The sequence below is a fragment of the Tyto alba genome, unplaced genomic scaffold, assembly GCF_018691265.1.
Source record: "Tyto alba isolate M040663 unplaced genomic scaffold, T.alba_DEE_v4.0 Super-Scaffold_16, whole genome shotgun sequence".
Lineage (NCBI taxonomy): Eukaryota > Metazoa > Chordata > Aves > Strigiformes > Tytonidae > Tyto > Tyto alba.
In genome coordinates this window covers 4,537,716-4,557,315 of record NW_024881278.1, presented here as the reverse complement: position 1 = coordinate 4,557,315, position 19,600 = coordinate 4,537,716, and the positions used below count along the sequence as shown (strand labels likewise).

Sequence of the window (19,600 nt, the reverse complement as noted above, 5' to 3'; positions counted from 1 at the left end):
CTAGATGGTTTCTGTAGTAACAAGCAGAGAAAAAGCTAAGACTGAAAAGGCACTTTTAAAGGTGCCATATCTTGCCTGAAGTATTATTTATCTAATTATGGATATGGAATGTTTCTCTTCTCCTTTATATTAAGGCTACCCCTTTTGGTAGGGCAGACTGCTGCTATGAGAACTTGATTTGTTGTGTTCTTACAACACAAGAACATGAGAACCACGAATCTTGTTCCCAGTTGACTTAAGCTGCTCAAAATAATGATGGAAAGCCAAAGGCATTAAAATGTATTTTTAAAGACGTTATAAATGGTTGTTACAGGCACAGACGGCTTTGTTTTTTAGTTACACAGGAAAGAAAAAAAGAAGCTAGGTTCAGAAGGACACTTGGATTTTACATATTATTGCTGTAAGGAGGGTGGTGGATAAAAGCGGTGGTCTCTTAATTTTGTTCGACTACTTTGTGCAGGGAAAAAAAATCCCAGCTCCTTCGGAATACAACTTTACCCTGCTGTCCTGCAAACTGTTTGTTTATTTCTCCTAAGAGATTTTGCAGGTGTGTGAGAAAGTAACCATTTGTGTGTGTCCACTACCTTTGCCTTGCTTGGGCACAAAGAGAAGCACAAAATTATTTTAAGATTACTTCTTTTCTGTCTCCTCCAGTACTAATCCTTCATTACCTGTATTCTTGACAGCCTTGTCTGCAACAAGCAGTAATGGTTTCCTAAGGTGGAGTTTCCTCTCTTTTTTTGGAAGCCAGTCACCTGTCAGTGCCCTCTGGGATTTAGCAGCCTTCCGTGTGCAGTGGTCACTTAGAAAAGCAGGTACACTGGTTTTGTCCTGGTTCTGTGTCCTTTGCGGAGGCAAACTCGTCTCTGCCTTCAGCGAGAATCTTTGTTTGGGAAGGGTCTGAAGGCTTGCACCCGTTGTGTGCGGCAGGAGACACCTCCTAACACCAGGGACTGCGTTTGTAATTTGCCAGGAGTCTGAGGGCCAGAGCTCATTTGCATCTGTATTTACATAGTGCTGTGAAGGCACTCAGCTGTAGTACCTGCCTGGGCTTGCAGTGCCCTCGATAGACGAGCAGAGGCTGCTAGTTGTTGGACTTCTCCAGAGGTAGGGAACTCGCAGTGGGTCAGCTTGGCTCTCGGCTCGGAAGGCAGGGTAGCGAGGAGATGTAATTTTGCTCTTCACACTTCCTTCTCGTAGGAGCTTCTGCAAAACGCGCTTGGCTGCCCGTATAGAAATTAGACCGGAGCCACTGGGCTAGGTCTTCAGTTGGGTATCTTGGCTTAACTCCAGGAAAGAAGCAGATCTGTGCCTTTTTTTAGTGTGAAAAAGGGCAGGGATTTTTGTGGGAAGAAGCTGCAGGTGAGGGAAGTGGGGAAGGACCCTGCAGGCTTGTGAGGCTGAAAGTGTTAAAAATTTCTAGAGGCACTTCAGGTAGAGAGATCAGAGCAGGGAATTGATAACATTCTGAAAGTTCAGGTTCCCACAACAGCTGGACTGTGACAGATTTACAATTTAATGAGGCCGATAATCCCATTAGAGATTAAATTAAGAAGGATTTTCTGGGAGATCACCAAGAAAATCATGAATATTGTGCTGTAGCTTGGGTCGTAATGCCAAGGCAGTGGAGAGCTGACATGTACTTCATGCACTGCAGGATACTGTTTCATTCAGTGCGTCTCATTAAAACAGAGCATTCAACTCCAGCAGTGTTTCACTACAAACAGAAGCAAATGTATTATTATTACTACTACTATTATTACTATCATCATCCTGGAAACAACATGCAGATTAAAAGATGGAAATACCAACCAGATCTGCAAATCAGCACAGTCCTACTGACTTCGTTCTCAGATGATCCAGTCCTTTTTATTAAAGCAAATCCTCAGAAGGCAGGGTGACCACGTATGAAAAATAATGTATTTAAGGTAACTATTGACATAACTCCAGTAGCTTGGAACTTGCACAAAACCATTTTTTATGGCATCCTGCACACCCTAGTGATGGGAAAGTGTTGTATGGAATAATGACTCTGTAACCACAGACTTCAAAAGTATAGAATGTCTGCGGCATGATGGAAATAGCTGTTTCCACATCAATAATATACACACAGGCATATTGAAGCTTAATTGCAAGGCCAATGGTGATGGGAGGGGGAAGGGATATCTAACTACGTCTGCACCAAACACGCGGGCTGAGCAGAATGCCTCTGCTTTACAGCCAGAAACAATGATTCATTTCATTATAATCTTGACTTTTGCATTTTTCTCATGACTTATTGATAACTTTGTATGGGACTTCATAGACCAGAGGAGTTATTGACTCCTTAGGAATTAGGAAGAGAGACAGGGTATGTATTATTTCTTAGCAACATCACTCTGTTGTTTTAAGTTACTCTATTTTAAGGACAATTCTAACACATTTTTTTCTGCTTGCAATTTCTCTCTTCCTTTGAATGAAAAAAATCTTTTTACTTACAAAGAGTCTCTCACTTCAGAAGCCCAACTTTTTTGTCTGTTTTCATGAAGAATCCTGATCTTCTAGTTGATGTCATAATGTTACCACGAAGGCAGTTTTGATGTCACACGCTTGCTATTGGACCAAGTCCTAATGCACATGGAAGCTTTTTTTCCCATCCCTGGCAGTGTAAATAAAAGGTGGCCCAATAGCTTTAAGTGAAAAATGAGCGGTTTTGTTCTGCAAAATACTGGCATTATTGATACTCTTTTATTCCTATTGTTCTAGATCTAGATGACTGGAATGACAGTTACGTTGTCATTTTACTGTTTGCAGTGTAGAGACTGTTGGCATCTTGCAGGATTACTTTAAAATTTCTCTTGTGAGGGCACCACGGAGCCTGAAATTCTTAAAATTTCCTCACGCTCTCTGGGAAGAAGCCTCAGAGTGCCACCTTGAGACTCAAAGATCAAAAAGAAATGGAATTGAAGTTCTCCTTTTTTAAAAAACTGGTATTTTTAAAGTCCATCAATGTTTTTGGTTACTTAGGATTAGCAGTAATGCATGTTCTAGATGATGTTATTACTGAGGGGAGGATCAAAGACAATTGGTTCATATTTCCTGGTCTAGTGATTTATTTTTTTTAAGTTTTTTGTTTTGTTTTGTTTTGTTTTCTTTAGAAATAGTTAATTGTTAACTACTTCTTGACATGTTGGGCAAAGAAGTCTCCCAGGTTTGCAGATGAAAAGATTTTCATCTTTGAAAATATAACCCAAATGTACCCTAGAGGGCAGAGTCATTTAGAGAGAGATCCCGCACACCTGCTGAGTTACTGGCTCATGCCCACTGCAGAGCTCCTCGGTGAGAGGGACCAAGCCCTGGGAGAATGGTGCGGGGAGTGTGGGTGGAGCCTTCTGGGTTTTGTCAGCAGCAAAGGTTGAGAAAGAGGTCTGGGACTCTCCTGTGTGTAGGTTCTGACAAAAAACAAAACAAAACCCTACAACAAAAACAAAACAACAAACAAAAACCATTTAAAAAAAAAAAAACAAAAACAAAAACAAAAAAACCCCAGTAGTTTGCAAACAACTCTGTATAAGCCAGCAGGCCATTCTGCTGTCGGGTAGCTAATGCAGCTCGTACCTGCTGGAGGGTCTTTGCCTTTTTTTTGAGGGTTAGATTAAATTTTCAAATAGAAGCAGTTTAGCTTATGCTTTGTGAAAACAAAACAAAACAACAAAAAACAAACAAACAAAAAAACCCCACACAACCAAAACCAGGTGCTGCTCTTTCCAAGAGCCTTCTCCTCTTGAGACCTGAGCCACGCAGTGGGTTACTGCCAATTTTTCCATCTAACTGTTGAGGAAAAAATGTTGTCAGGCTTTTCTCTGGGAGTCTGAGTGTCTGGGAGGGATCTGGGAAGGTCCCTCCAGCTCTTCTTGCATGCAAGTACTTCCTTCAGGGTTTCAGGCTCCATTTCTCTCTTCTTTACCTCATTCATCTGAGGTGGGGGGCGGAAAAAAAGGTCAAATACTGGGACACTTTGAAGAGTGCGCCTTTACCAAGCTTTGTTTTTTCTCTCTTCCTGGAACTCTCATTACATGATCCTGGTTTTCTGAGCCAATTGTTTGCCCAGGGCCAAATCCTTAACCTTGGGCTAGATAACAGAAGCACAGCTGAGGTGATCCTGACTCCTTTAAAAAGGCTGTCTACTCTTTGATGCACTCAGAATGAGACGCATAATTCATTTTAGTTCCAAAGGTTGTTCTTAGCATGGGAAATTAGCAACCTCCGTGATAAAAAGTCAGCATGTTAAGTGTGTGTGTGTGTGTTTTATGTTGATCTCTGTCTTCTGTTGTGTTCTACATCCTGGAGGGTGTTGGTGTGTCTAGCGAGAACCTGAGATTGAATCCTATCGAGGAAGTTTTATTTCATGTAACTGCATTGGTTCATACCAAGGCCCAAAGACTTTGTGCCAACGATAGGAATCAGCATTTGGAAAACGCAGCTTTCTGACTTGCGGCTCGAAATGGGAGGAGTGTGTAGTTGGGAGTATATGCTCAAGAGAAATTAATCTGAGATCAAGTTTATTGATGGATATCAAAACTGGCTTGTTAAGTACAGCCCTTTTCTTCTATGCAAAGACCCCAGAGGCATGAGAAAGGCCAACGACTGTCATGCAGTGCTAGTGTCTGGCGGTGCTGTGTGCAGAAGCTCTTCTGTCTCTGTGGTGTGGAGGCCTCTCCAACAGGTCCTTTCTGAGTTTTTCATTTGGGAGAGGACTCTTCCACTGTATGCTCTATTGCTGAAGTCTCTTGTTCTGAATAACTTTGAGGGTTTATTTTTTCCTGTAGTCTAGCAAGCCTGATGGCAAGAAACATAGCATCTGGTGGCTGTGGTGTCAAGGGGGCCTAGTCACGAAAGGGAGTGGAATTCACAGCTGAGCTGGTAGCAACAAGACGGGCTTTGGTGGCTAAACCTGTTGAAAGGAAATGTTGCTGGTCATAATACAGCATCATAAAAAAAAGAGGCAATGTAGCAGCATAAAAAAAGAGGCAATGTAGCAGCAGGGCCACCAGACAATGGACAGGAGAGACAGCAAACTTCACCCTGCCACGGAGCTGGAGTGCGCCATTGGAAAAGTCCCTTGCTGTCCTTGTCTGCTAATTCTCAAATAGCTCTTCCCTGCCTCATAAGTGTTTTGTAATGATATGTACCTTAAAGAATTTGGAGGTGCCCAAATGCGCTGCTGTTTATCCTGTAGGGTAGAGATAGATAGCTACATTATATGGCATAATAACAGGTTTCGTCCGTTGGTATCCAGTTTGCATGAGGACCAGGTCTGGCCAGTATTAAATTGGAAAGCAAAGATGTCTTTGTGATTAAGGTGCTGGAGTGGGACGCTGGAAATTTGGGTTCAAGTTGTGGGTCAGCCATAAACTCCCTGTGTGACCTTGAGCAATATAATTATTCCGAGACTTCAAAGGTATCTAAACAATTTGGACACCCATTTTCCAGTCATTTTAATTAACTGGGATGCTTTGAAATGCTCAGCTTTAATCTCTCTGTGCCTAGGATTCTCATTTGTAAAACCAGGATAATAATATTTCCTTGCGCATGAAGAGGATGTGCGCATTAATGATTGGGAAGTGTGCAGCTACTCAAAACGCAGCAGATACAGAGCTTGCAAGTTTAGTGAGGGGGAAGAAGGTTGAGTTTTGCAGGCATGGGGCTCAAATACATGGGTGCTGCTCACAGGACAAACTTACCCTATTTCAGTGAGAGGTGTTTACACTTGGGTGTAAACTGGGGGATAGTCACTTACCATGATGTATGATGGCCGTATGGGTTCATGGGAGATAAATACCACTGCAACCAAAATATTTACTGAGGGGAACGGCTCATTTATTTAATATTTCATTTAGCTCCATAACAACATCTTGCCATTACTTTAGTGTCTTGCCGTTCTTTAATAGTGAATATTAAACTTTTACAAGATAAAATGACTAGTTATTAACATTTCCATTTCTGTAGCTTTACTTCATAGCAAGCCATACTCTCCCTTTAACATCACCTACGGTTACATCCCTTTGCCTGGTGTTATGTGATTGTGTAATGAAAAGCCTGTAATGCACACAGGCAGAGGGAAGGGTTAAAAGAGCCAAGGGAGTCTTTAATTCCTTCGTTTTCTGACTTTTGTGGGTTTAATACACAATCTTAACATTCCATTAGTAAGTGGTTGCATTTTTTTTTTTCTTTTTAACTTGAGAGATTAAAGGTTCCTTCAGATTTTACATTTTTTTCCCTACTCTCTTTAGTCGTGTCAGCTCTGTGTGCTAGGCAGGCAGGAGATGGAAAACTGTCCTCAGTTACCGTTGATGCTACTCCCAGAGCCAGGGGATGGATGTCTAGGAGATGTCTGTCCATAGCGGGCTGCTTTTCCCAAAAGTATCTCTATCAGGGTAGAGAAATCTTCCAAAGGCCCTAGGACTTGGGTTTGTCACTGGCCTTTGGGATGACCATCACCCAGCACCTTTGGGTAAAGTGCTTTGCGAGCTGCATGCAAAACACTGAACATGCTGGCAGAACATCTGATCCTGCTTGTTACAAAAGCTGTTGATACGTCAGTGGTAAATACATGTTGAAATGAGGTTTTGCTATTTAAATATGAAGGAAAGAGACGGCTGCTACTCTGAGCAGCTTCCACTGAACCAGTTGCATCTGTGACTTCAGTATGAATCAAATCGGAGTCCTTTTGATTGCTCTGTCCATTGGCTTATTATAATGACTGCTCTGTAGACAAGAAAATGTGACTCTCTCACTTCTTGATAGCATTATGCTAGGATAGCAAGGGAGTAACTTGTTATTTATCATAAGGAAGTCTCAAATCTGTCTGTTGAGGTACACTTTTCTCTTGAAATTTGATTTTCAAAGCAACCATGAACCAAATGCTGCTTTAATGTGCAGATATGTATGCTTGCAGGATAGGTGACCAAATATTTCTCAGTTTTATTCTCAAGTCTGTATTATGAGCATCCTGAAAATTGAATGGCAAATTTTCCTCCAAAACTTCAGTGGAATAAGACAGTGAAAACTCTGGTTGTAGTTTTCACCGAAAACCAACGATTATAGTTATAAAGGTTTTGGGCTGTTAGCTGTTATTATCCAAGATTTTCTTATTACTTTGATTTAGTTTTTTACTGAAGTGAGCTGGTAAGAGAAGTACTGGCAAATTATTGCTTCATATTTTGTACAAGGAAATATCGTCCCTAAAGATTTTGCAGAAGAATAACTATTTGATGGTTAGTCTAAGTAAACATTTTCGATAGTCTCGCCTTGTAGAATGTAGTCATTTTTCTCTGTTTGGTAGGTGCATAGTTTAAAAATAAAAGCAAACAAAACAGGAAAGAACCATGTCTAGATACGTACCAAAAGTTAAAATGATCTTAGATAAAGAAAACTACCTCTGGATTTTCTGGGAGAAAATAATGCATTGAATTAACTGTAAAAAAGATAAAGCTGAGAACAAAATATGGTAATGTTTGGGTTTTTTTACCAATGGCCCGATTCTGCAAAAATGTAATGTTCTTATGAGCTGTTTTGTATTCTAGGCTCATGAAAAACTTTTGGACAGAACTTAATTTAGTACATGGTTACAAATTCTGATATCTGCCCAACTTTATCCAAGTTCATGAACCTTTTGAACAGCGGCCTCCCTCATGCCCCTGGGGTTCTGGAGAGGGATTTATGGTTTCATGTGCAAAACAGTGTGAAACTTGGCACTTTTGCATGGCCTGAACCCTGACAACTCCAGGAGCACTAAGCAAAATCGGGGCCTATGAGCTCAACCAGCTCAGGGGCGAAGTAAAGGTTTATTAAAACTGGCATGAGCTTGAACTAAATTCCATTTAAAAAAAATCTGGCTCTTGCTGTCCCATCATTGCTTTGTCATTAACAGGGAGGAAATCCGTCCTGCATGGCTGTTTGAAGATAAATGCAGTAAAATTTGTGGTGTTCAAATAAGGACAGTGGCAGCGGTGGTGCTGGCAGGGGGGGAAGTTAAGGACCTCTGATACGTAGGAAGGAGGTCAGTGACCGGGAGATATGACTGTCTTAATAGTCAGTGTATGCATAGGAGTTCCTCTGAGTTCCTACTTGCTGAAGAGCCAGGGCAGGCCAGTCATTAGGGCTGTCTGACAGGGTAAATGAGTCACAGTCAAATCAGGCGCTCATTTACATCACCAGGCTTCTGCAGAGCCTGTGCAAACTGCAAGCTCCGGTTCATACCGAAGGCCAGGTTTGCCTTTTGCTTACTCTGCTTTCAGGGGGGTTGAAAGCTTATGAGTGGGAATTTGGCTGAAGGTCTAAAAATCTACCTGCCTCCGGGTGTAGAAACCAGCAAAGGTGCTACCTGCAGCCAGTATCCCAAGTCCACTAGAGTGGCAGTTTCTTAATGTCATTCAGTCGCAGTTCTGCAGATCTTGTCCTTTTTATAAGAACTGAAGTCTCTGGCAGCCGTTGGACTCGACTGATGCTGGGGATTGGGCCCCCAAGGTAGAGAAATATTTTTTCCTCTACTCATTTCCTGGGCTTGCCCTCTGGACAGTGGGTAGACTGTCTGCTTTTGGAGGTTTTGTCATTCAGGTAGGTCATGCTGTGCCTCTTCTTACCTGGTCCTGGAATGAGCCAGCATTGCTCACCTGCAGGCCCAAATTGGCTATAAGTGAATGCTTCGGGCATTAACTTTGTGTTGCGTTGCCACTACTACACTGTGCAAAAAACTCCAGGGATTCTCTACAAGTGAGTTCGTGGGTGGATTTGTCAGACTGGACCTCTTTCAAAGTTGCTTGTAATTGTTGCATTTACATGCTGTGGATTTCAACTGTGATGCTACAGCGTACTGAAGATGATAGTACCTTGGTTTATAAAGTTACAAAAGGAATATTCTGCTGTTAACACATATAAAAGTCTGGTTATCAAGAAGTGGGTTCATTATTCTGACACTAGGCTAAACCCTTTTAGGAGAACTGTAACCCTCACATCTGCTGGAAAGGCACTGTGATGGGGCATAAGCAATTTGGGAGACTAATAGAGTGCGTGAGGGACAACTTTTGGATGCTGAACGAGCTGACCAATGGAAGCATTGTGCTGGACCTTCTGCTTCACGAATAAGGAAGAACTGTGTTGGGGTGACTTGGCTGCAGTATCATGAGATGGTTGCTTAAGAACCTCAAGGAAGTGGAAAAGGCAAGTAATATAATAATCACTCAAAACTTCAAGTGCGTGGACTTCAGCTTGTTCAAGGAACTGGTAGGCAGAATCTTCTGGGCGTCTGCCCTGGAGGGCAGAGACCCGTGCAAGTTGCTTGATCTTCAAGGACAGCTTCCTCAAAGCACAAGAACAGTCCATCCTGATGTTCAGGATGCTGAGCAGGTATAGCAGGAGGCCAGCTTGGCTGAACGGGGAAGTCCTGACTGATTTCAAATGCAAAAAGGAAGAGTATGGAGGTGGAAGCAGGGACAAGCAACCAAAGAGTACAGAAATGTTGCCTGGGCATGTAGGAACAGAGTTAGGAAAGTCAAAGCTCAGCTGGAGTTGGAACTGATGAGGCTTGTGGAGTGTAAGCAGAACTTTTCTACATGTACCTCAGCAACCCAAGGGGACCGAGGAAGGTGTGGGCCTTCTGCTGGATGTGGCAGGTGATGTAAAGGCATGGGAAAAGGCTGAAGTATTCAGTGCCTTGTCTTGGTCTTTATTGTCAAGATCTGCTTTCAGGCCCTATACACAGTGACACAGTTTGAGGGAAGAGGTGATACTTGCACCTGGTGGGTAAACGTGGCACATACAAGCCCATGGGGCTGGACAAGATGCATCAGAGGGTGCTGAAGGGCTGATACTATTTAACCTCTTTATCAGCAACCTGATCAAAGAGCTGGAGTGTATCCTCAGTGAGTTTGCAGGTGACACCAACGCAGGAGAAGTGGGTGATATGTTGGAGAGCAAGTCTGCAGTCCAGAGGAACCATCTGAGAGATGGGCTGGAAGAATGGGCCAGCGGGAACCTCCCGAAGTTCAGCGGAGATGGATGCAAGGTCCTGTGCCAAAAATGGCCCGTGCCCAGGTACCATCTCAGCACCCGGGGAGCTGGCTGTCCTGATGGACACCGTATCCAACACGCATCAGCAGCGTGGCTCCTGCAGGAATGAAAACCAACTGTGTGCTGGGTTGCTTGGGGAGGACTGACTATTCCCCTCTGCTTGCGCTCCTTAGGATGCCACTGGAGTACTGAGTCCAGTTGGGGACTTTTTGGTAGAAATACTGGCAAACTGGAGAGAGCTGAGAGCAGCTGTGGTGGTTAGACAGCTAGACTGTGTGACACATGAGGAGAGGTGGGGGAACCTGAATTTATTTAGCTAGGGCGAATATAATTGCATTCTTCCATGACCCAAAAGGAAGTTATAGGGAAGATGAAGCCAGAATCTTCTCAGAGGAGCACAGTGGAAGGACAGGAGGCAGGTGCCACAGATTCTAGCAAGGGGAAATCTGACTGAATATAAGGAAAAAATTCTTCACAGCAACAGTGGTTTAAGACTTGAGCCCCAAGAAGTTGTAAAACTCCCACTTTTCGAGATTTCCTGAACTTGACTAATCAAGGCCCTGAGCAGCCTGATCTAACCTAAAGCTGGACCTGCTCTATATGAGCAGGAGGTTGGATGAGATGAGCTCCACAGGTCCCTTCCAACCTCAGTATTTCAGATTTTGTGACATAGAGAAAAAACATAGAGCAAGAGCAATAGATGGAGCAATATGAATGTAGCAAGTTCTTGTTTCTGTGCATACCATGTTATTTCTAGTCTGTGCTCCGTTTAACAATCAGAGAAAAAAGAGAAAACCTGCTGCTGCTTTTTTTTTTTTTTTTTCCCCCCAAATCATCAAAAATTTGTAGGCTGAAGTGTGCAGATTAGGATGTCACATTTGCTGAAACACTGTCCAATACTAGTATCCAATATCAAGATGCTGGATATTGTACCCAATATCGAGATAAGAAACAATTAATCATTTCTTTCTGGCAGGCATTTTTTCTCACAATTACCAGTTTTGAATGAATCCTGACAATGTGTTTAAAAAGATCTTCATACAGACAAGAGAGACTATCATGCTAGATTTGATCTGAACTTTTACAACAAAAATGATTCAGTACGGGATAGTTAATGATTTTAGTAGAAAAATAAAGTGAAGTATTTTGTATTTTTTCCCACAAAATCATTGTACTCTGGATGAAAAGATGATATAAGGACATTTTGAACTAATTAGAATAAAAATTTTAAAAGTACAGCAAACTGTCTGTGGCCACTGACACCTGTTAAAATTCAAGCCTGTGCTAGAACATCGAACTTCTGCTGAAATATGTACCGAGTGTATTTTTATGTTTTAAATATGACTTCCCATCCTGGTATTTGCAGGTGCATTGTACTAAAGTGAACACAATCATTTTGTTAATTGCAGTTCAAGCTCATTAGGGAACTATAAAGGCAGAAGAATGAATGTAACCGTGCATTAAATGGTAAATGATTTTGGGGTGGGAAGCAGTCAGGTGTGTTGCCCTAGGCTATGATTTTCCCCAAATTAACATACATAGCAAAGAAAGAAAGAATGAGGCGGGTGGGAAGAAAGAAAGGCCACAGGTCACCAAAGCAAACCTCCCAAACTTCAGTGACGCTGACGGGAAATGTTAGTTGCTGGAGTGCTGAGAATCTAGCTGGTACTGGCTCACACCGGCAGGTTTTGTATTGGTTTCGGTTCATTCAGACCAGATACGGTGAAATCCAAACCAACTGAGCACTGTTTGTGTAGTTAACATGTAACTGAGCAGAGTTTTGGGCAGTTTCACTGCAGCCCGTAAGACCTCTCGGATGCGCAATGTTAATGACTTTTATTACAAAACCATCTTGAAGTAGTGTATGCTTGAGCAAACAGCCAGACATTTCCCCTCAGAGTTTTGACGGAAGATTCGTAAACTTGAAAATGTGTTATTGCAAAGCTTCATTGCTTCCATCTCCCAACTGGACTCTCAAGCCAGCAGGGATCCATGGATTTCCAGATGGTCGTACAAGCATATTTTGCTGCCTCAGAATAATAATTGTCGAGTGAAGCGAAAACCTTGGCTAACACTTCAGATCTAAATAGCAGTACTGCGTGTCTCAGTGTTTGGGTGTCTAGATGGACATGGCTCAAAAAGTAGTTTCTTCAGATTGATTTGGATTTTCTGGAAAAATCAGGCTCCTTTATGTTGTCTTTTGTTTTCCATTTTACCTTTGCTTGAAGTGGAAATACTTGTTTTGAGAAGGGAGGAAGGTGCTAGGAGAACTGAATGCAGGACTGAATGAAAATTTTCCCCTGGGACTTTTTCGACTGATAGTGTGTTTTATGTAAAACTCCTTATTTTTTTCTTTTCTGTTTGTCAGTGTCTTGTCCGTTGCCTGAAAGCATTTCCATTATATGCTGATCTAGTGATTTGTTTAACCGGTCACCAAAGTTAAAAGTTTCACGACTTTCAGAATATACCTGCAATATCTGAATGGCAATCAAGGTGCAATATCTGAATGGCAATTGAGGTGCAAATTACCTAAATTTTTTTAAAGCTTTCAGAGCAATCGCTAGTTTCTGTCTAGTCCTAAAAAATCCCTTTGATAGAAAAGAGAAATACCAATATTTATTAATGTTTATATCTGGTAAACCTATATACTCCTTAGCCACTGTTTAATTATACTTGGTTCAATTTATTCTTTTGTTGTATCCCCAAATGAAAATAGACGTCTGTGGACAGTGTTCGCTCAGAGCTTAAACAGAACTAAGAAAAGCAATTAGTCCAAATTAACAAAAGTGTGTATATTAATCATGAATTTTATAATTATTCAGGAGAATAATTGCACTCTCAAGCAATTGGATTTTCACGCCCCAAGAGTGTATATAATAGATAGGAAGATTAATATTTTTTTCTCCTTCCCTTTTGTGTATCTGGTGCTGCGTAGGGTCAGAGAAGAGCTTCTGGAATGGACTTGGTTGAATCTTCCCTAGCAAATCCTCTGTTCTTTGAAGTCCCAGCTTTGGCAGCTGCTGCCAACTTTACTGTCCAATATGAGACCAGTAAAACCAGATTTTGCTTGTAGGCTCAGTCTCCCAGATGGCTTCCTTTTTTGTAGAACCAAATATGGGCGGTTAATTTGCTTTTGGATGTATATCTTATTTAAAAAGATTTGTTCCTAACAGCTTAAATGCTGTTAGGCGTGTACTCGTCTACTGTGTCTATTCCCAGTTAATCCACTTGCAGTTTATTTTAGCACATTTGTTATTTGCCTATTACATATAGACGGTCTGCAAAGAAAAAGTATGCAACTTTGTGAGTCTAAAATTAAAGTTCTCAGCTTGAGGTAGACAGGTGATGAGCTGTTCAACCATAGCCAAGTGAGGGAAGAGTAAGAAAAAACTCTCTTGCCTGACAACTGATAAAAAGTAATGATATTAAAAAACAAAACAAAAAAAAAACAAAACAAAACAAACCCACACCCATGGTTAGACTGGTATAAAAGTCTTCTTTATTGGTGGCACGTGGGCAAATATAGTGGAAATACTTTTAAAAATATTACAGGAAGGAATTGCAGCCATCGTGGGGTTTTCTGTTATTATGATGGGTGGATCTGAAACATAAAACTTCCCAGACGTTTGCTGTAAATCAGGACAAACCCATCTCTTCACAATGTAGAAATTTCAGTGGCAGTGCTGCTGTGTGTGTTTATGCACGTATGCGTGTATGGCATGTGGTTGGTGTGGGACTGGCACCACCAGTTTTTTGGAAAAAGGAAAAAAGTTGTGCTTGCCTTGAAACGGTACGGTATACTCCAATTTGAGCAGCTCTAGCACCACCGTGCTGTTGAGATTTGGCAGGAGAGTGACTTTCACTTCATTCTCCTGCCAAACTCGGCCACTTAACGAACATTTCAAACCTCTCAGCTTGCACGTGCTCAGCTGATGCTTGAGGGAAAAATCCCGTCCTTGCAAAGCCGGCTCGCGCTTCTCCCTTGTGTGTGTGGGGGCTGCTCTCCCACAGCCCCCACCCGTGACGGGTCCGTCCCTCAGGGAGACGGAGGGGTGCATGGGCGAGAGAGGAACTGCTCCGTAATTGCAGCTGTATTTTCAGGATAGGAATAATCTCAGGAAAGCCTGCGTGTCCAGTTGAGTGTCTGCCTCTGGACTCACGGGAGAAGGGTCGATATTTGCAAGGAGCTCCTCTGTCTTCTCGAAGCATAGATCCATATGGAATAGAGTAGAAAAGAGAGCAGGAGACTTCTGTGTTTTGGGGAGGTGGTAGAAAAGTTTGTGTTCAGCAAATTTCCTTCCAGAAACCTGAAATGCAGCTGGCGATTCCTGCGTTTTGCCCTTCTCAGCAAGTGTCTGCAAAGTCCCCTGACAAAGCTTGTCCTCGGGTCCCTCTTGTCTGCACAGCAGAAGGCAATGTGCTCTCCTTCGCACAAGTACTTCGTTAGCTTTAACTACTGGGGGTCTCCTCAGTAACTCCAGGGGTCCCAGCCCGGCTGGAATTTGCTTCCAGCCACGCAGTGGATTTTTGCAGCTTCATTTTTTTTTCTTTTTTTGAAGTCAAGGACATCACACACACATGTGTGTGCAAACTGTATTTAAAAACGCTTGGGATTTACCAAAATTATCTTGCAACTTTAATTCTCTTCCCAGCCCTGCTCCCATCTTCTGTGTTATGATACAGTCTTTAATTAGACCACTACAATTACAGACCTGCTTGGGGAATGAATCAGGGTTGTGTGGTAAAAGACACCATTGTCCAAGGATCTCTACCCCATTTCTGTCAGGAGTGGAAAGATGAATGAGGCGGGGGTTTGTGGAAAGAGGAAAAATTATTAAAGGCTGTTCAGATGTACGCTAGAGGATTAGCACTTTCAGTGCTTCTGCCAGAGTGATTCCAGCCAAGTTACTTAAACCAAACTCTTTATGGGTGGTCACTAATTAAGTGTCACTCCTATTCTGTGTATCTGACTTGAGACCCAGGGGTCTGACCTGAAATCCTGAGCTGGCACATTTGCAATAGAAACTCGGGAGAGCTGCAGTATAGAAAATACTGTCACAGTGCTCTGGAAAGCAGAAAGCCTTTGACATACCCAATTGCACTGTCCCCATAGCCACGGATCCTTCAGCTCCCCTTTTTCTTCCTCGCTTCCCAGCCCACAAAATGGGGGAAAGCTCGTCCCTTCGCTTTGTTGGGAAACAGCGAAGATAAATTCAAGTTTGTGATGTGCCTAAGTAATAACGTCAGGAGTGCCATGGCGGAAGGGATGAGGACATCGCTAACTCTGCCGCCGCAGCTGGGTTTGAGTCCTGGGCAGCGAAGCGCCTGGGAGCGCATCCAGGCTCACCTTGGTTATTGCATTGCTTTGCAGGGTCAGACCAGCCCCTACCTCGCCCTGGCCCAGGCTGGGCCAGGCTCCCTGCAGTGAAAACTGGAGTGTGGACATGTCGCCACAGGCTGTGTCATTGTGCATATGCATGGGGCATGAGGGGAGGTAAAATGGCTTCATTTACCGTAATTCTGGCTTTTTCTCACTTTTGAGCTCTTGGCTTTGCAAGAACATTAAGTCTTCTTTATCTGTTTTGTGCAACCATCCCTATACACCTCCCAGCAAATAAATGCTTTCCTAATGGTCCTTTAAGGCAGAATGGGCTGCGTTAGTGGCTTGTTATTAGGACAAAAACTTGGAGGCACAAATGTTGATCATTTACTGCACAGCAGTTTATGACTGGATAAAAGGTTTCTGAAACTAGGCTTGATTTAAATAAAACAACTATCTCCACTTTAATTTTTCATGTGTGAACGCTTCAGAGAGCGCTTCTGTAAACTTCATTACAACGCATGCCATTGCGTGCCAAATTATAACTTTCAGGATCTTTGAAATTAGGCATCTGTTATCTCTTGCCTGGGGTTTACTTAAGGAAAACAAGAATTCAAAACATGAATGTGCACAATCTTTACAAAAATACTGATGTTTACAGTTTGACCTTTCCTTTCTAGTGTTTACCTAAGGGCTAACTATTTGGAATTATGCTTTGGCTTATAAATGTTTATCGTCTAATAGGAATGATATCAGAGTTCTTACAAAAATAGAGTTCCCTGGAATAATTTCACCAGAAAAAGAACCACAGTAAGGAGAAGGGAGGGAAAAAAAAAAAAAAAAAAAAAAAAAAGGAAGAAAAGCTGAAAGAGAGGATTGGGACTTACTGGCATGGCTGCAGTTTTGATTGAGAACAGTCCCCCCAGGGCAGGCGTCCCGCTTGCTTCCCTGAGGGGGTGGCAGCACAGGGCCCCACGGCCCGGCCCTGGGGCTGCCTCTGTCCCCAGGTAAAACCCCGGGCCCTCGGGGAGGCCCCGAAGGGCAGCCCTCGAAGCTGGTAGCAGCCTCTTAGCTGGGGAGGGTACGGGGGCGAGATGTGAGGTTTAGCTGAGGGGTGGCAGAGGCGGGAGCGGCTGTGGCCCCGTGGAGGTGCAGCGGTCGCGGCGTGGGGCCTGCGCAGGAGATGCGTGCGGGGCGTGGGGCCTGCGCAGGAGATGGGTGCGAGGCGTGGGGCCTGCGCAGGAGATGGGTGCGAGGCGTGGGGCCTGCGCAGGAGATGTGTGCGAGGTGTGGGGCCTGCGCAGGAGTTGCGTGCGGGGCGTGGGGCCTGTGCAGGAGTGGGGCCGCAGAAGCGGCGCGAGTGAAGGTGCGAGCTCGTCCCTTCCGACAGCTGACTGGAGATGATGGGGTTGTCCTGCAGGTATTGCGCGGTGTAGGGAAACCTACTCCGCTGTTTTTTGGTCTTTGTTTTTCTACAAAGCTGTGTAGAAGACTATGGATTCTCTCTCCTCCTAGGACTGAAACAGGTGGAATTTCTCATCAGCGTTTCTGAGAATCTGATAGAGGGACAAGAAGATGACGGTGTGTTGGGGGAAAGGGGATAGGGCCAGATATGGTGTTGGAAGGGCTATTGAGAGCTGTAACGTAGCTATAAGCTTATGCTTTGTCTCTACTACCACGCAGTATCCTGCTTTTCCAATCTTCTGGGCACCTCAAGTTGCTGTCATTCGTTGTAGGAGATGCTAGGGTCTCCCCTTATCTGAAAAACTGGTGCTTTTCAACATGCCTTTTCCACACAGGTGCAGGAAGTCAGGAGGAATTCAGTTTAAGAAAGATGGCTCAAAATGCCATTACTGTGTCCTTGGTTTCTGCTGATGTAAACATGCTGAGATGATGTTTGGATTTCTCTGCTCTCGGTGAAGACAATTCTGGGGCAGTCTTTGGCAGGTTTATTTTACCAATTCTGTTTATTGATAACCTTATTGGTTGTCTGCCAGCTTGATCTCTTTCCCTTCTCATACCTTTTTTTCACTCACCTTAAGAACAAGCTCCTCTTCCCTCTCTCTCCCCATGAGAAGCACCCCAGTATTTCCAAATACAACGTAGTTAGAGAGTTCAACACAGTCGTTGGCTCTGCTGATAGCCTGGTGAACATGGGCATATTTCAAGCCACGCTCATGATCTGGCATACTGCTGTGATGAAACAGAAATATATAGGAACACACTACTGCTGCTGCAGCATTTCTTATGGCCCTAATGCACCATTGGTGTGCAACAGTGCCACCACATAGAGGGAAGTCCTAAAGTCAATGCAAAGGCAGCCAGTTCTGGTTTCTGCTGTCTTGGCCTCAGATTTTCATATCCTCTGTAACTGGGTGGGCTTCTGAAACGCTCTTGAAGCAGTTGCAGATCTTGGGGTGGCTGGCTTGGTAGGGTTTTTTGGTTTGGGGGTTGAGGGTTTTTTTTGGGGGGGTGTGTTTTGGTTTTGTTTTGTTTTGTTTTGTTTTTTTCTTTTTTCCCCACAGATTTTTAACTTCAGTTTTGCTCCAGATGCAAACTCCATGATCTTAATTAGCTGTTCTCTGGTTAGCTTGCTGTGGAGAGGAAGAGGATTATATTTACAAGAGGGGGCTATTTTTCTTGAAGTAGAGGGCACTCCCTGGTTTATTTTGAGACTATGAGGCACAACTGGGCTTCTGGGGTCAAATATACCTCTGTTCTTCCTGCCCAGCTTGCCCGTGGCAATGCATAGCATTTGATGGGTCAGGACAAGGCTGTAAGTAATGAACACGAGTATTTCTGCTGCTGCACTGGCTTGCGAGGGCCCTTGAAATGTATAGTGTTTAAAACCTCATTCTCTGTAGAATTCCTAGACTTGGATAACAGCTTTTGATGCTCCTGCACTGCAGCTTGTCATTGACAGTGCAAGCTGGAGGTAAAACACTACTGTTTGGATTGTATTTTTGTACTGGATTTTTTTCACTGGCACATTTGGCTATAAAAACTGCAAGTGAGTGGTGAGCTGTGCCCAGGCATGCCAAGGAGCTCCATTCAGGTGGTATCTGCTGACTTTAATGACTTTGCTCCAGTCAGGGAGAAACACAGTTTAAGCAAATGCCACTTTTGGGTGGGGAGGGTAGCCAAGCCGAGCTATGGAGAGCTCTGGATCAGTGGGAGCCCCCGCAGTGGAGAGCACGTGGATGGCAAACCAAGGAGATGTCGGGGGACAGCAAGCCGTCGTGAGAACTGAGGTAAGAAGGGAGGTGAGGCTTTGCCTAGCTCCTGCCCTTGGTCCGAGGCTGGATGACGTTTCCCCTGACCTACCCTGACCCTTCTTCTGATTTCTCTGTGCGGTTTGATTTGCGCAGCTGGAATAAATGGGAAGATGTCAGACTCCTGCTTCCTAGAGATCATGGCCCTTGCCACTGCTGGGAGGAGTGGCACTGGCCATGGCAGTGCTGATCCCGATGGCCTTGGAGGTCTCTGCACCCTTTTGGTGATGGCAGGGTGGCTCTCAGTGACACTCCCAAGGTGAGCTGGACTAAGCAAACTACTGCTGCTGCTGGGGTCACTGAGGATTTATTTAATGTAATTATCGTGAAGCTCCTGCAGACCTGGCTGGATGAGGAGTGTACATGAATTTCCAAAACCTTGGAGAGACCTTTGCATGCACTGCTCCACTTTTTTTTTTTTTTTTTTTTTCCAAATTTATGGCAAGAGAACAAAATGTAAAGCAGGTTGACAAGTTTTCTGCCAATGCCTCTGGCATTAGCTGTGATTCATTAACCCAGCCTTGAAGAGATTTCAGAGGTCCAATAAAACCTATTCAAGATCTTGTTTTGAAGGATGTGCAGGAATACGGAGTGAGAGGTTCTCAACGATGTAACGCCTTCCCTTTCTCCTCAGGAACAGGGTTGATAAGTTCTGTTTCTTGCCTGCCTTTGAAGCTAGTTTTTTAATGACTGTTAAATAGTGCTCAGCCACATATTCTCATGCGGATGGGTTTGCAGGACTGGTGGAAAGGAAGACAGGCCCTCCCTGTGTAACCTTACACTACAGTGTAAAAGCAAAGTGTGTGTAAAACACAACTTTCTGAATTCAGATAACATGTTTTGCCATTGTTCCCACAGCATGTATGATAAACAACCATTCTAATTCAGAGGAAAAAATCCTAGAAATAGCATTTTTAAGCAAGTCTCAGCGTAGTTCTTCTACCCTCTTTTGGGAAAC

At 43.6% G+C, this 19,600-nt stretch overlaps 1 protein-coding gene across 2 annotated transcripts in view; it reads left to right on the top strand.

The window, feature by feature from the left end:
* BMP2 (bone morphogenetic protein 2) overlaps positions 1 to 19,600 on the top strand; it is a 71,773-nt gene that overhangs the window by 12,748 nt on the left and 39,425 nt on the right. The gene's annotated exons all lie outside the window — the stretch shown is intronic.